Here is a 13,301-nt window from a genome sequence, read left to right as displayed (position 1 = left end):
TGGAAACCCATTTCTGATTAACAGTTTTTGTGCTGATGTTGCTTCCAGAGGCATTTTGGAACTCGGTAGTGAGTGTTGCAACCGAGGACAGAAGATTTTACGTGCTACACGCTTCAGCACTCAGCGGTCCCATTCTGTGAGCTTGTGTGGCCTACCACTTCGTGGCTGAGCCATTGTTGCTCCTAGAGTTTCCACTTCACAGTTGACCAGGGCAGCTCTAGCATGGCAGAAAGTTGACGAAATTACTTGTTGGAAAAGTGGCATCCTATGACGGTGCCACGTTGAATGTCATTGACCTCTTCCGTAACGCCATTCTACTGTCAATGTTTGTGTATGGAAATCGCATGGCGGTATGCTCGATTTCATACACCTGTCAACAACGTTTGGGCTGAAAAAGACAAATACACTAATTTGTAGGGGTGTCCACATACTTTTGTATATATAGTGTACATTATGGGAATATTATAATTATATCCATGTTTTGAGGCTATACTGTGTTTGTTTACATTTACAATGTTTACAAATATTGAAGTAAAACAAGCTTATATTTTCCAGTCCTGGTGGGATCTGACAGAACTAAGCTCACGAGGCATTTATAAATTATAGTCTTCAAGAATCAATGGGTATACATAATTTATTTATAAGTCCAAAAATTGATGTAGCAATTGCAGATTCCCCTACAAGACGGTTAAGTTATTTTCTTCATTTGTCAACATATGTTCCTCTGATATGTACTGAAAACAAAGCAAAACGCAAGTCTGAATGTTGTGAGAGGAAAGCTCTACTTAGAAACTCTCACTCTAATGCTCATTCATGCAAAGTGACATGATCACAAAATAATTTATTAGCAGAAAAGTCAATCAATACCCAATGATTTGCCACTCTATTAATCAATAAATCACTCACAGTATTTTTGATGCACAGTTGCAAAGAGAATATCTTGACAATCCACCGTCAAATGTATTTTTATTTAGCTTGCTGTTCACGTTTTCATTCAGGTTATTAGGATACAGTAGTATGTTTTCTGACTTGGGGCTCAAGTCATTCCTCAAATTAGTTCATTAACATTTTCTGAACTTGGAAAGATAAACATGAAATGACCAACATTAACGTAATGCAAAAAAAGTTTACTCTAATGATTGAAGGGTCACGTTTTCAAACCATGACTTACAGTGGCAGGAGACTACCAGTACATAGTCCTAACGGTTGTAGGGTATGTGACACTGCCTTCATTCTGTGATTGTTTTAGTACCCCACAGGAGAAAATAAACACATTCCACACATACACTCATTGCATTGTCATACTAAATCTGAGATTTCTAAAGAATTCAGTCCTCATGAGTCTAGCCATCCAAATGTAGACTACATTGTGTGTAGACGTTGAATTTTTGATGACTGTCTGTGCATCTATGTGCATCTGTGATCAGTCTTTTTTTACACACTATGGCTTACTGTAATTGTAGTTCACCTGTAGGCTACACTGTATAGTACATGAAAGGAAACATGATACTACATATTTTCTAATGTTAACGTGAAGAAATGTACGTTTAGATATCAATTCAACATCAGGGTTGGGGTCAATTCCATTTTTATTCAATACAATTCAGGAAGTACACTGAAGTTCCAATTCTCTCCAATGTTTTTTCAATAAGGAACATTTGAAATAGGAATTGGAATTTGGTTAACTTTCTAAATTGCCTGGAATTGAAATTGAGTTGACCACAACCCTGTTCCACATAGACTAAAGCATTTGACTTTACAGGTCAGAAGTAAGGCAGATGAAGGATTGCGTTTACATGTTATATTCTATAGCAGCCATTAGGAATTACAGCTCCTTCATATATAAAGTAACTCAGACCAAAAGCAAATTTGTCCCATTCGGCGCAGAACTCTGATTCTTTTTGCTTTCATGTGGATTGGTTCTCATTGGTTGTCCACTGAGCAGAATGCCTGAGGGCAGGTGAAACAGACTTTGTAGTCCTGACAGAGTCTACCATCTTGCTCTGCATTCACACAGGCAAATCCATGAGTGGCATCATACTTGGAAAACACACACAGGCAAATAATTTAGTAGCTATGGGCATTTGTTAACTCCTGATGTTCTATACATAACAGCTTTGGAAATGTGAATGTAAGCTAATTTAATATGTAAAATGTAGGTTGGAATTGTGAAGGATATTGACCCTTTAATATCGTCAATACCTAGTTTGTTATTGTTTGTTATTGGATATCATTGGATGTCAGTGACACATCATAGAAATCACTAAGTCATCTGTGAGCAGGTATAGTATGAACAGCTTGGAGGGTTAGGGTTTAACCAGGATGGGGACATGAAGCTAGGGTTAGTGCTGAGGCTAGGGTTAGGGTTTAACCAGGATGTGGACATGAAGCTAGGGTTAGGGTTGAGGCTAGGGTTAGGGTTTAACCAGGATGTGGACATGAAGCTAGGGTTAGGGTTGAGGCTAGGGTTAGGGTTTAACCAGGATGTGGACATGAAGCTAGGGTTAGTGTTGAGGCTAGGGTTAGGGTTTAACCAGGATGTGGACATTAAGCTAGGGTTAGGGTTAGGGTTTAACCAGAATGTGAACAGGAAGCTAGGGTTAGGGTTGAGCCAGGATGTGGACATGAAGCTAGGGTTAGGGTTGAGCCAGGATGTGGACATGAAGCTAGGATTAGGGTTGAGGCTAGGGTCAGGGTTAGAGTTTAACCAGAATGTGGACATGAAGCTAGGGTTAGGGTTTAACCAGGATGTGGACATGAAGCTAGGGTTTAACCAGGATGTGGACATGAAGCTAGTGTTTAACCAGGATGTGGACATGAAGCTAGGGTTTAACCAGGATGTGGACATGAAGCTAGGGTTAGGGTTGAGCCAGGATGTGAACATGAAGTTAGGGTTTAACCAGGATGTGGACATGAAGCTAGGATTAGGGTTGAGCCAGGATGTGGACATGAAGCTAGGGTTTAACCAAGATGTGAACATGAAGCTAGGGTTAGGGTTGAGCCAGGATGTGGACATGAAGCTAGGGTTAGGGTTGAGCCAGGATGTGGACATGAAGCTAGGATTAGAGTTGAGCCAGGATGTGGACATGAAGCTAGAATTAGGGTTGAGCCAGGATGTGGACATGAAGCTAGGATTGGGGTTGAGCCAGAATGTGGACATGAAGCTAGGATTAGGGTTGAGCCAGAATGTGGACATGAAGCTAGGATTAGGGTTGAGCCAGGATGTGGACATGAAGCTAGGATTAAATTTGAGCCAGGATGTGGACAGGAAGCTAGGATTAGGGTTGAGCCAGGATGTGGACATGAAGCTAGGGTTAGGGATTAACCAGGATGTGGACATGAAGCTCGTGTTTAACCAGGATGTGGACATGAAGCTAGGGTTAGGGTTGAGGTTAGAGGAACTGCTCATGAGAGGAAGGTGTCTCCAGTGTGCTGTGCAGATATCCCATAGTTGGTCTGGGCCTCGATGCTGATGGGGCTTCTACACACTTGACCAGGAAACATCTGCAGCAGCTGGGCTATGGACTCCAGGTCGTCCTCATCTGATGGGTTATCACTGCTCAGCCACCCACACCCCTAAAAGACTAGAACATTAAACCTGTAATAAAACATGACATTTAAAAAGGGATTCTGCCATCAACAAAGGCTCTAGAACACAAACAACATGAGAGCAGCCTTGTGTTTTCAAAACAATGAAAACCCTCAAACGTGAACTAGTGCTTGAGCTACAGATTCACAGTAATTCATTATAATGATTCAAGCTAAAATATAGTTTGTTTGTTTGTCTCCAAGCTTTGACATTGCCATGTACCATGGACATGTTGGAGAATGAGTATGTTTGCATCTTGGTTATCGAGGACACTCCTTAGGGTTAGTGTCTATTGTCTGACAACTATAATATAGGATACCCACCTTGACAAAACTCTACAGGGCATGTGAACCGGACTCTGTAGTTCTAACAGCTTCCACTTCTCCACTTACACAAACAAACCCATAGGTGGCATCATAAAACAACCATCAATTGTAGTCAAAGCCTCAAACTGCATTTGCACTTTAGATCAATGAATGCCATCCCAGAGATTGCAGTTCTTGTTCAGAGTAAAGTAAGAAAATACAGAAGAGGAAAATAGAAAGAAATGATAGAAAGTAGAGAAAGAAGAGGAGTAATCATGGTGAGGAGCACACTCAGGACCTCGCAGTTTCTGTTCCCTGGGCGTCGTCATGGTCGAACCAGTGGGTCCTGCACTCTGTCCAAAACAACCAACCACATCAATAACAGTCAGTCAACCTGGCTGTCAGCGTACAGCATCTGGACTCAATGTCTGGCTCAACATATGTCATATTCCATGAAATATAAATAGTAAATTCCCTTATTACATTATTCATTCTACTATATACAGTATTATATAAAGTATTATATAGCAATAGTATGCTATGCTATCAATATTTTTAGTTTAATAACCAACGTAATAAGATAATATATCACCATCTATGGTACAGCTATACCACACTTAGGTCTCAGCATTGATGCCTACCTGAAGAGAATGTTCCTGAGCAGGTCCACATGAGTTTGTAATCATCACAAGGTCTCTCTCCGCTGCTGCTCTGAGTTCAGACAAACAAGGCACTCTGAATTACTGTACCTGCAAAGGAATGGGAATATCAGACGTGAGTGACATCCTAGGTTGGGATCAATTCCATTTCAATTCAGGAAATAAACCGAAACTCCAATTCTTAATGAGGAAAATGTATTTAAACCTCCTGAATTAAGTGTCTGAGTTGAAATGGAATTGACCCCAACCTACACTCTTAGAAAAAAGGGTTCCAAAATGGTTCTTTGGCTGTCCCCATAGGACAACTCTTTTTGGTTCCATGTAGAAGCCCTTTTTGGTTCCAGGTAGAACTCTTTTGGATTCCATGTAGAATCCAAAAAGGGTTCTTAAAAAGGTTCTCCTATGGGGACAGATGAAAAACCCTTTTAGGTTCTAGGTAGCACCTATTTTTCTATGAGTGTAGGATGTCCCTGACGTCTATTCCCAGAGGTATTCCAACAGCTATGATCAGTTTACGACAAGACAATTTTGATCAGGTACAGTTACGACAATCAGGTACAGTTATGATCAGGTACAGTTACGACAAGACAGTTATGATCAGGTACAGTTACGACAAGACAGTTATGATCAGGTACAGTTACGACAAGACAGTTATGATCAGGTACAGTTACGACAAGACAGTTATGATCAGGTACAGTTACGACAAGACAGTTATGATCAGGTACAGTTACGACAAGACAGTTATGATCAGGTACAGTTACGACAAGACAGTTATGATCGGGTACAGTTACGACAAGACAGCTATGATCGGGTACAGTTATGACAAGACAGTTATGATCGGGTACAGTTATGACAAGACAGTTATGATCAGGTACAGTTATGACAACACAGTTATGATCAGGTACAGTTATGACAACACAGTTATGATCGGGTACAGTTATGACAAGACAGTTATGTTCGGGTACAGTTATGACAACACAGTTATGATCAGGTACAGTTATGACAAGACAGTAATGATCAGGTCATGATCAGGTCATTAATGTGGCCACTACCTGTGGAATGTGTTTTTAGTGTGCTGAGACTTGATCCCTCTCCTGTGATTCCTTCTCAGGTCACTGAAGAGCTCTGAGCCCCCCTCCGAGGTCACTTTACCACCATTGAACCAAGCAGTCTTGCAGACTGAGAGGACCAGGACAAAGAGACAGCTGAGCTGAGATACTGGAGAAACTCTTAAAGGGTTAATATGCCGTTGAAACAATAACAAAGTAGGTGCCCCGCCTTTGTTTTGGTAAAAAGCTGAGGGATGGGCCTGGGGAAATGTAAAACTCGTTTTTCAACCACTCCACACATTTCTTAAAAATTAACAAACTATAGTTTTGGCAAGTCAGTTAGGACATCTACTTTTTCCAACAATTGTTTACAGACAGATTATTTCACTTTATAATTCACTGGATCACAATTCCAGGGGTTCAGAAGTTCACATACACTAAGTTGACTGTGCCTTTAAACAGCTTGGAAAATTCCAGAAAACGATGTCATGGCTTTAGAAGCCTCTGATAGGCTAATTGACATAATTTGATTCAATCATTACCTGTCAGGACCCGGTTACGAACCCGGGTCTCCGGAGTGAGAAACAGTCACTTAACCAACTGAGCCACGAATAGTCAGCAGAACCCAGAAGATGAGGCAGACACAGCAGTACTTGAGACGGTATATTTAATAAAGTAAAAAGTGAAGTCCTTCAGGAAAACATGTAACTCCACAACCTCAAAAGGAATTCCACAAGAACAAGGTAATCCACAAGGTAATCCTCTAAGACAAAAAGGTAAATCCACAAGGTGGTAGGTAAAGCATAAAAAGCCTCAAAAGATACTCAAAAATAAATAAACAAGAACAAAAAACAGAATTCCACAAGAGCGTCCACCGGGATCAACAAGAGTACACAGAATACTAGGGCTGGGTGCTAACATACAAACACAGAGCAAAGAACTGAGGGAAACTAAGGGTTTAAATACAATCAGGGGAAACGAGGCACAGGTGCAAATAATAATGGGGATCAAGGTAAAGCAAAAGGTCAAAAAGCACAATGGGGGCATCTAGTGACCAAAAACCGGAACAACCCTGGCCAAATCCTGACAATTACCACTCAGGAAGGAGACAAGTTCTGTCTCCTAGAGATGAAAAAAGTGGTGTGAAAAGTGCAAATCAATCCCAGAACAACAGCAACGGACCTTGTGAAGATGCTGGAGGAAACAGGTACAAAATAACCTATATCCACAGTCAAACGAGTCCTATATCGATGTGACCTGAAAGCTCGCTCAGCAAGTAAGAAGCCACTTCTCCAAAACCGCCATAAAAAAGCCAGACTAGAGATTGCAACTGCACATGGGGACAAATTTTGGCGAAATGTCCTCTGGTCTGATGAAACAAAAATAGAACTCTTTGGCCATAATGACCATCGTTATGTTTGGAGGAAAAAGGGGGAGGCTTGCAAGCCGAAGAACACCATCCTAATCGTGAAGCACGGGGGTGGCAGCATCATCTTGTGGGGGTGCTTTGCTGCAGGAGGGACTGGTGCACTTCACAAAATAGATGGCATCATTAGGACGGAAAATTATATTGAAGCAACATCTCAAGGCATCAGTCAGGAAGTTAAAGCCTGGTCGCAAATGGGTCTTCCAAATGAACAATGACCCCAAGCAAACGTCCAGATTTGTGGCAAAATGGCTTAAGGACAACCAAGTCAAGGTATTGGCATGGCCATCATAAAGCCCTGATCTCAAGCCTTTAGAAAATTTGTGGGCAGAACTGAAAAAGCCTGTGCGAGCAAGGAGGCCAACAAACCTGACTCAGTTACACCAGCTCTGTCAGGTGTAACTGTCAACTTATTGTGGGAAGCTTGTGGAAGTCAACCTGAAACATTTGACCCAAGTTAAACCATTTACAGGCAATGCTACTAAATACTACAGTGCCTTGCGAAAGTATTCGGCCCCCTTGAACTTTGCGACCTTTTGCCACATTTCAGGCTTCAAACATAAAGATATAAAACTGTATTTTTTTGTGAAGAATCAACAACAAGTGGGACACAATCATGAAGTGGAACGACATTTATTGGATATTTCAAACTTTTTTAACAAATCAAAAACTGAAATATTGGGCGTGCAAAATTATTCAGCCCCTTTACTTTCAGTGCAGCAAACTCTCTCCAGAAGTTCAGTGAGGATCTCTGAATGATCTAATGTTGACCTAAATGACTAATGATGATAAATACAATCCACCTGTGTGTAATCAAGTCTCCGTATTAATGCACCTGCACTGTGATAGTCTCAGAGGTCCGTTAAAAGCGCAGAGAGCATCATGAACAACAAGGAACACACCAGGCAGGTCCGAGATACTGTTGTGAAGAAGTTTAAAGCCGGATTTGGATACAAAAAGATTTCCCAAGCTTTAAACATCCCAAGGAGCACTGTGCAAGCGATAATATTGAAATGGAAGGAGTATCAGACCACTGCAAATCTACCAAGACCTGGCCGTCCCTCAACTTTCAGCTCATACAAGGAGAAGACTGGTCAGAGATGCAGCCAAGAGGCCCATGATCACTCTGGATGAACTGCAGAGATCTACAGCTCAGGTGGGAGACTCTGTCCATAGGACAACAATCAGTCGTATATTGCACAAATCTGGCCTTTATGGAAGAGTGGCAAGAAGAAAGCCATTTCTTAAAGATATCCATAAAAAGTGTTGTTTAAAGTTTGCCACAAGCCACCTGGGAGACACACCAAACATGTGGAAGAAGGTGCTCTGGTCAGATGAAACCAAAATTGAACTTTTTGGTAACAATGCAAAACGTTATGTTTAGCGTAAAAGCAACACAGCTCATCACCCTGACCATACCATCCCCACTGTCAAACATGGTGGTGGCAGCATCATGGTTTGGGCCTGCTTTTCTTCAGCAGGGACAGGGAAGATGGATAAAATTGATGGGAAGATGGATGGAGAAAAATACAGGACCATTCTGGAAGAAAACCTGATGGAGTCTGCAAAAGACCTGAGACTGGGACGGAGATTTGTCTTCCAACAAGACAATGATCCAAAACATAAAGCAAAATCTACAATGGAATGGTTCAAAAATAAACATATCCAGGTGTTAGAATGGCCAAGTCAAAGTCCAGACCTGAATCCAATCGAGAATCTGTGGAAAGAACTGAAAACTGCTGTTCACAAATGCTCTCCATCCAACCCCACTGAGCTCGAGCTGTTTTGCAATGAGGAATGGGGAAAAATTTCAGTCTCTCGATGTGCAAAACTGATAGAGACATACCCCAAGCGACTTACAGCTGTAATCGCAGCAAAAGGTGGCGCTACAAAGTATTAACTTAAGGGGGCTGAATAATTTTGCACGCCCAATTTTTCAGTTTTTGATTTGTTAAAAAAGTTTGAAATATCCAATAAATGTTGTTCCACTTCATGATTGTGTCCCACTTGTTGTTGATTCTTCACAAAAAAATACAGTTTTATATCTTTATGTTTGAAGCCTGAAATGTGGCAAAAGGTGGCAAAGTTCAAGGGGGCCGAATACTTTCGCAAGGCACTGTAATTGAGTGTATGTAAACTTCTGACCCATTGGGAATGTGATGAAAGAAATAAAAGCTGAAATTTATCATTCTCTTTACTATTATTCTGACATTTCACATTCTTAAAAGAAAGTGGTGATCCTGACAGGGAATTTTTACTCTGATGAAATGTCAGGAATTGTAGTGAGGTGCGTACTGGCGGCAGAGAAGTCAGGCGCAGGAGAGTGAAAATACCCATAAACCACCGTCAACAGAACAATAGAATAAATGGGTTAAACAAAACTCGGTAATACCATCATACCGTGCACAAGCACTACAAAAAACAATTACGGACATGGACAAGGACATGGGGGGGGGGGGAAACAGAGGGTTAAATACACAACATGTAATTGATGGAATTGGAACCAGGTTTGATGAAAGACAAGACCAATGGAAAATGAAAAGTGGATCAGTGATGGCTGGAAGGTCGGTGACTTCGACCGCTGAACGCCGGCCGAACAAGGAGTGGAACCAATTTCGGCGGAAGTCGTGACAGGAATTGTGAAAACTGAGTTTAGATGTATTTGGCTAAGGTGTATGTAAATTTCCGACTTCAACTGTAATAGACTTCCTGTATGCACCGTAATTAGCACCTCCCCTAACCTTGAGACACATCACCTGGGATAAGCCAGTCATGTATAATCAATCCAACAGGGAGTAGAAGCTTTCTGCCAACATGATTATTTTCAGTAGGCACAAACAGATGAAAACAGACAGATATTTAATGAAGCTAATGTCCAGGTACTATCTGAACATTTCTGTTGCAAACCGTTTTACTACAAACATGACCAAGTTGCACCTTCCTCACCAAATGTCGTCCTCCCCTCTTTGTAGGGTGCTCTCAGGAAATTCAGGTTTCTCCAGTAGGACTAATCACTCTCTTTCTCTGCATCCTGGTGTTCAGTGTGACTTTCCTGTTTTAATAACAGGCTACAACAGGGTATTTGCCTGAATGGGAACCACAACAACAGCACCTTCACAACAGTGTTATGCGAGGCAACATGATCGTTGTCTTTTTCCGTAGTTTTCAGGTAAATGGTCCATCAAAACCTGTTCCACCCCCCTGTCCTCACCCTGCCAGCCTATCAAAACCCTCCTTTATGTTTGGTAAACAGGTTTGGAAATGGACACACATCAGTATTAGAGCATGTTGTATTGTTTTACAATGTGAGGCGAGAGGATTTTAAACATAACACAGAGATATAAGGAAATTATGATTTAGATGATAATGTACGCTACTCTTTCCTGGAATGTGATTGGTGAAATAGCTAAACAATGATTTTCACAAGTAGGAAGAGGAATAGTGAAACAGTTGGTTGAGATTCAATGACTGTACATAATATCCCTACATGTACTGTTGGTCTCAGAGAATATAGGACATTTAGCGTTCCTAGAATAAACTTTGCATTTTGGTACACAGGATAGAGACAGATAGCTCCCATTTGGAATAGCAGAGATGCACATAGATTAAGTGATATGCCTTTCCACCCCACCCTGAGGATGAGAGTGACTCATTAGTAACAGCAGAGAGATAGAAGTATCAGAGACTATGTGTCGGTCCTCTATAAGTTTTCCATATTAGGACAGACACCTACCTGTACGCCTCTCTGGATGTTTATTTGTTAGTCCTAGGGAGGACTCCACACGTATTGGACTGCCACAGGACGAACATCTCAGCTTTCTACAGTTAACATTGGGCTTTGTTATTAAGACAGAGGGACCTCGGTGTCGGGGTGCTGCTAAATGCCACTGTGTCTAACAAAGATTCTGCAGTCTAAAGTAACAAGGAAGAGTTTAAAATAACTGGTAACACAGGCACGTTGATGTTATACATCATTCCCTATTGGCCGGCGGCCGTAGTGAGGGTTGGTTTTCTGACAGGAACTCACCAGCTGTCAAGATGATGTATCACCAGAAATCTGTAGCATGTAGACCTGATGTTTAGAACACAAAGTGGATAAATAATAACATATTTTGTGACAGTATTTGGATACTCCATCTGTACTTAAAGATGCACTCCAGCAATTTTTTATCCTTGCCTTTTGAAAAACAATAGCCGAAGTAGAAATACAGTAATGTTCACACACTAAGGGTAAAATGCAAACTTCAACTGCAAACTCTGATGTCACCGGCCTCCCCACTTGCTTGTCATAAAAATGAGGTCACAGGTACACAACCCTCCTTAGTCTAGTTAAAACGTCTTCCGGCTAGGGTCTATTTTTCTCCCCTTCCTGTCTGACTGACGTGCTCAAAGTAAACTGCTTGTTACTCAGGCCCAGAAGCCAGGATATGCAGATAATTGGTAGCATTGGATAGAAAACACTTTGAAGTTTGTTTAACATTTGAAATGTTAAAATAATGTATGAGACTATAACACAATTGAAATGGTAGCCGAAAATCCAAAGAAAAACCAACCGGAAAAATGTTCAATGGAAAGCTATGGGTCCTATGCAATTCCAGTTCCCAGATTGCAATTCCTATGGCTTCCACTAGATGTCAACAGTCTTCGTTCAAGGTTTCAGGCTTGTTTCTTCCCAAACGAGGAAGAATTTAGAGTTTTGGTACCGGGAGTCGGAGTTGGAAATCAGTCTGTGCGCGCTCGACAAAGAGGACGTGCATTTGCTAATTTTACTTTTCCATTGAACATACTTCTTTCCGTATGAAATAGTATAGTTTAATTATGTTTTAGGTTACCTGAGGATTAAATAGGAACATAGTTTGACTGGTTTTAACAAAGTTCAGCTATAGCGTTTTGGATTCCTTTCTCTGCATGTTGAACAAGTGGATTACTAAACGGTGCCAACTAAACTGACTTTTTGGGATATAAAGAAGGATTTTATCTAACAAACCGACTGTAGCTGGGACCCTTGGGATTGCAAATCGAAGGAAGATTTTCAAAAAGTAATTGAATATTTAATTGCCATTTGTGATTTTACGAAGCCTGTTCTGGTTGAAAATTTTTTTGATGTGGGGCGCGGTCCTCAAATAATTGCATGGCATGCTTTCGCTGTAAAGCCTATTGTAAATCAGACAATGCAGTTAGATTAACAACAATGTAAGCTTTTAACCGATATAAGACACTTGTATGTACCTAGATGTTTATTAATACCCACCATTTTTATGATTATTTATTTAAATTGCGCTCCCTCCAATTTCACCGGAAATTGTCGACAGGTGTCCCACTGACTGGACGCCTAGCCCCATGAATGTATACTTGTTTGGCTTGGTGTGAAGATTTACGATGTCATAAAATACTAGATGCAAAAGATATGCTGTTACCGATAAGTTTTCTTTCAATCTTATGACTCACCATTAGTGAAAGACACAGAAGATCAACACCAGTGATTCTGTAGTATACCTAAATACAATTTAACATTTTGGGATTTTACACTTGAATGTGAATATTTACGAAAATTAAGAAAAAAAGAACAAGCAATGTTCCAGGTGTATTGACGTTATGCGTAAACAATATTTGACCTTTGATCTTCACCTGAACCTTGATCCCTAGTCAACCACAATGAATAGAAATGCCCAATGGCATAATCCTTTTTTACATAAACACAGTAATTGTGACATGAACCATGAAAGTGAACTCACCACAACCAAAGTATCACATTCACTTTTGACCCTAGGGTTAGAAATCTCCCTACATAATGTAACAAAGTTACTCGTCCTCACACTTGAATATGGCATTGATTTGTAACTTCTGTCATGACGTTGCCCTTTCTGTGTGTAGATCATGGCTTCCCCCTCTCTCCCCTAAACCCAGGTTTTATTGTCTCAGGTTGTAAATTCCTAGCAGAAACTCTCTCCCCCTGGTCATGCAGAGAGAGCACAGAGAGAGAACAAGGGACTCCACTTGATCAAACACTTAAATCCCCAAAATGGGAGAATTAAAAAATATGTCTACTTTTGAGAGTGTGGGAATGGTCCTTGGACACTTAATGTAACGGTTCTCGTCTGTCGAAGGAGAAGAGGACCAAAATGCAGCGTGGTGGTTATTCATGTTCTTTAATGAAATGAACTAGACATGAAATAACGAACAAAACAAAGAACAAAGGTGAAAACCTATACAGCCTATCTGGTGAACACAAACACAGAGACAGGAACAATCACCCACGAAATACTCAAAGAA

The 13,301-nt window shown here is 40.9% G+C and overlaps 1 long non-coding RNA gene across 2 annotated transcripts; it reads right to left on the bottom strand.

Moving 5' to 3' along the window:
• Positions 1 to 831: 831 nt before the first annotated feature.
• On the bottom strand, positions 832 to 10,183 carry LOC135504137 (uncharacterized). 2 transcript variants are annotated; one of them, XR_010450080.1, is made up of 5 exons: positions 9,975 to 10,183; positions 5,606 to 5,771; positions 4,536 to 4,643; positions 4,193 to 4,247; positions 832 to 3,598 (listed from the first exon to the last, which is right to left on the bottom strand). It is a non-coding gene; the product is annotated as an uncharacterized LOC135504137 (long non-coding RNA). The 2 variants fall into 2 exon arrangements; XR_010450079.1 differs by having other exon boundaries at positions 5,606 to 5,732.
• Positions 10,184 to 13,301: the final 3,118 nt, after the last annotated feature.

The sequence above is a fragment of the Oncorhynchus masou genome, chromosome 18 (genome assembly GCF_036934945.1).
Source record: "Oncorhynchus masou masou isolate Uvic2021 chromosome 18, UVic_Omas_1.1, whole genome shotgun sequence".
In the NCBI taxonomy this organism is placed as follows: Eukaryota; Metazoa; Chordata; class Actinopteri; order Salmoniformes; family Salmonidae; genus Oncorhynchus; species Oncorhynchus masou.
This window is presented reverse-complemented; position numbering and strand designations above follow the sequence as displayed.